This window comes from Curcuma longa, chromosome 8, assembly GCF_044706935.1.
Source record: "Curcuma longa cultivar G26 ecotype Majalengka, Jawa Barat chromosome 8, ITB_CL_G26_1.1, whole genome shotgun sequence".
NCBI classification, from domain to species: domain Eukaryota; kingdom Viridiplantae; phylum Streptophyta; class Magnoliopsida; order Zingiberales; family Zingiberaceae; genus Curcuma; species Curcuma longa.
Window position 1 is genome coordinate 4502181 of NC_133868.1, and position 4997 is coordinate 4507177.

Here is a 4997-nt window from a genome sequence, read left to right on the forward strand (position 1 = left end):
CATACATGAGGGACTTGTGGAAGACCATAATATATGGATTTTTTCCGTTGACAAATATGTGTTGAAGTTGTGGATGAATGAACCTAGAAGGCTCCATAAACACAATTTTCTTCAAGATGACTATGAAGGCATTGGAAACATCTATTTATCATCGATTAATTGGAGCTAATAACTATATATAGTAATAATTTGATAATTGTAATCTTAGGGCAGGGCATCTTACTCCTCTACTCAGAAATAATACTAATATAAGAGGTGATGGTATCTTAGGTTTAGAGCTCCATCTCCACTAATCTTTGAAGCCTCTTTGTTGATTCTTCCATTGCATCATCCAACATTACAACAGGTATAAGGTTTCGTCCAAAATTACATCAGGTATAAGGCATCTGACTCCTCTACCTAGAAATGATACTAACAAGAGGTGATCGTATTTTAGGTCCAACTCCATCTCCATTGATCTCTGAGGTCTCTTCTGATGATTCTTCCAATGTATCATTAAATTATAAGAATAATTTACTTCCTTTTTCTAATATGTCACACATCACATTCCTAGCCTAACTCCTGGTCTTCTTCGACAAGCGACTTTAATGAAGATGCTCCTTGACGCACACATTCTTTAAGTGATATCTATGCATGATGTCCACTAGCAACCACTCGATAGCCTCTTGCACTGTCTCTAGTGGTTTCTTCTAAATCTTTTGAATCAACATGCTTTACACATTGCAGTTAAGGATCCAAACTAACCTACTACAATGACTATAAAATTTGATGTTCTTTTTCGCAATAAGACATGAGGCTTAATTCCTCGCATTGTCTCCATGAACATTGTGGGCTCCAAATGAGTCTTTTGCCTTAAGTATCATGTTGATGACTTTCTTGATCGATATAACTATCTGTCTCCCGCATCTCCATAGATGATCAAGTTATTTGTTATTCAGACAACAAGTTAATAGATTCACAATTAAATTCAAATATGCTTTATACCTCTTGTTGAATCTGTTAAGGTAATGACGATAAAAATAGTAGTTTAGATGATGATTATAAATTAATTTGAATTATCCAAGATTGTTTAAGTTCAAGGCTTCGACCACAATAATAATTATTATCATTTTTATAATTATTATAATTATATATATCATATTTATTATTATTATATTTGTTATAATATTTTTCATATATGATCTGAATAAGTTGTAGAAATGTAATGGTTAATTATAATAATAAATTAATGAAGCAATTGTTTTTTTTTTTTTACTTTCCTCTTCTTCTTTCGTCCTATGATCGTTTCTATTTCAACAGACTTGTGCCCCGTCGGCCCGTCCGCCACCTTTCCTTTCTCCACAGGAAATCCTCCCGGATTGGTGGCCAAATTGATCCCAAGATCTCATTTTTGTGAGATTGGGAGACGCCTCTCTTCGATCGCGACGAGCCCTCCATGTTTCTCCGCCGGATTCCGGCTCTAGCGCATGGGGAACGCGTAACGGTAATGGCGTCGGCGGCGGTCAGAGGAGGAGTGGAGGACCTCAGGTCTTAACCACCGTCCCCACCACCGCCCGTCTCTCTTCGACCCTGCGCCATCTTCGCCACACCCCCAGCCGCAGCAGTACTACCAGTAGGGGCACTACCCTCCTCCTCCGCCTGCGGCTCTCCCTGCTCCATTCGGTCATCACCACTGTGGAGTTAATGTCATCAGGAATGATGTTGATGTCTTGAAAGAGACCCTTACAGTTGATCCTGACGAGAAGAACTGATGGGAAAGTCTTGAAAAACCGTTCCGGTAGATTCTTGCAGAACAAAAATTTTCCGAAACGATCTCAAGTTGCCCGACGCGTTTAGATCGTTGGGCTCTTGTGTTTGGTTTACAGGATCCAATATAAAAGCATAATTTAATTAAAGCGGAAACATTAAATTATACCTTTCTTCCGACGTTTCGGAAGGACGAAGTTTGTACCCGAAGACCTCTTGATCTTCTGCCGTATTCCTCTCCTCTTCTCGAACGTTGTGTGGGCAACGATCCTTCGAGAATTTTCTCCACCAGAATTCTCCTCCGATGGCTAGCTAAACTTCCTTCCTTCTCGTTGAGAGAAGAAGAAGAAGAAGAAGAAGAAGTTGGCTTGCCGAGAGGGTCTCGGCCACCAACAAAGAATTCGTGTGATTCTCAAAGCCAAGCCTTGCCCCTTCTTTTATAGCCTTGCCATCCCTTATTTATGGTATAATTTAAGCCATAAACATGGTATAATTGATCCATAAACATGGTATGATTTGAATCAATCAAATCGGAGAATTTTGGAATGATTTCGGAAGTTTCCAAATTCGAACCCGCGACCTTTAATCGATCAAACAATCGATTAAACTCACGTAACTTTTTCTCATTAACACTGGTAATCGATCAGGTGATCGATTACCAGGCTTGGTAATCGATCACCTGATCGATTACCTGCCTTCGTATGAGAAACTCTGGTAATCGATCAGGTGATCGATTACCAAGGTGTGTAATCGATCACCTGATCGATTACACTCCTTGTATTGGTTCGAAAGACTAGTTTCTTCACGAATTCTTCCAAGGTGGACTTGAGGATTCCCAGAGGCTACAACAGGGACCTAGAGGAGGAATTGGTTTTGGCCTTCTGATGAGCTAAGGCTTCCCGTGTTCGCCCCGAACACACAACCTTAGTTCATCAATAATAACTCATACCACTAAAGAGTTATTATCGAACTACCGCACCAATCCCATATTACAATATGGGCTCCTTCTTACTATCAGTACATTAGTCTCCCTGTGTTTAAGATATCGTATGTCCGTCAATTAAAATGAGTTACTGACAACTCGTATTTAATCGACATCTAATCCAAGAGTAGTACCACTCAACCTTATTATCATGCGGACAAGGTCCACCTGCAGGGTTTACATGATAATCCTTATGAGCTCCTCAAGGGGACATCATCAACCTAGATTATAGGACACAGTTTCCTTCTATAATCAACAACACACCATGTACATAATACTACTTCCCAACTCATCGGGCCTATTGATCTATCGATCTAAACCTCACCCTTTGATGAATTAAAGAAGTACATATTAAGCACACGTGTTTGTTATTATATCGGGATTAAGAGCATGTACATCTATAGTAACAGAGGTTTAGTTCGATTATATAGTCAGTATAAATCGAACAATCCTCAGATGGTCCTGCTCAATACACACTAAGTGTACTAGTGTAATTCTATAGTCAAGACAGACTAAGACCAAATTACACTACAACCACTCCGATGGTTTGTCCAATCCATCTTGGTTGTGAACACTGTTTATAATCTATAAGGGACTGATAACATGGTCTTCTGTGTGTGACTCCGCACACCATGTTATCTACAATATAGATTAAATGGACACTTGCAATAATATTGACCAAATGTGATTCTCATTTCAGAATGTTTATTTACATAGCTAGGATTCTAGTATACATCCCAACACTAAATAGCGACGGAATTAATAATTTCGTCGCTAATATTTACGACGGCTAAATATATTCGTGGCTATTATTTAGCGACGACTTTTTTCCCGTCGCAAATATTAACGACGGAATTATTTATTCCATCGCTAAATAGCGATGGAAAAAATAATTCCGTCGCTAAAACCCGATATAGGCACGTGGATGATGGAATGCAAATAGCGACGGAATAAATAATTCCGTCGTTAAATAGCGACGGAAAAAATTATTACGTCGCTAAAATTTACGACGGCTAAATATATTCGTGGCTATTATTTAGCGACGACTTTTTTCCCGTCGCAAATATTAACGACGGAATTATTTATTCCATCGCTAAATAGCGACGGAAAAAATAATTCCGTCGCTAAAACCCGATATAGGCACGTGGATGATGGAATGCAAATAGCGACGGAATAAATAATTCCGTCGTTAAATAGCGACGGAAAAAATTATTACGTCGCTAAAATCCTATATGAGCACGTGGATGATGGAAGCAAATAGCGACGGAATTATTTATCACGTCGCTAAATAGCGACGGAATAATAAAATTCTGTCGCTAAAGTTTAAAAAAAAAATTAAAAAAATATTCATTACTTAGCGACCGCCGCTAATAATTTAAATTTTTTAAAATATTTTTTTATTTTCCTGAATTCCCTATTTACATGTCAATCAATCCAATATAAATACAAAAAGGTAAGCCAATAATGGTAAAACACAATACTAATACAATATCTAAATACATAACAAATGTCAAAATATCTGATATACTATAATACAATCTGAATACAATAACACATATAAATATCTGAACACAACACTATATCAAATGTCAAAATATAATAACTGATCTCAAGTCTCAGTATATGGTCACTTTGCCAAGTTATCTTGTCTTCTTATGAAATAAACAATCGATGACTTCAACAATAGACTCAATATTTAATTACCTCATAATTTTTTCAGTCATTTTCTACTGGTGTGGTGAGAAAGTGAGGGGTCTTGAGTGTTAAAAAAATTATCTACTTAAAAAAAATTATAAGTAATAGAAATGTTAACATACCTCGCAGGAAGCTATTGATTAGGAGCATTAGGGTCCGCGGGGCAATGGTGCCGTGGTAGGACATCCAAGTTGTCCTACTGATCAGGAGCATTGTGATTTTCAAATGCTTTTTCTGGAACATATTAAGTGCTGATTTTCAAATGCTTTCACTGTAAGCATGAATGATGGAGTCCTAAAACCATAGAACTAATTATAATCCATACCAATCTAAGTTAACAACAAAAGGCACACATAATCCATAGACAGTTGATTGTTTCTAAACAGAGACCAAAAGGTAAGATTGAAGCAGTATGGTATAAGAACATAAAGCCCATCAAGAACATAAAACATCCTTTCAAATTGGCACACATAAAACAAGAACATTCATTTCTGAAACTAGAAAAATGAGGAATTCAGTTTAGAAGACAAGGTAATCAAAAGAAAGAAATTCAGAATTCATGGTTGTAGTTTCC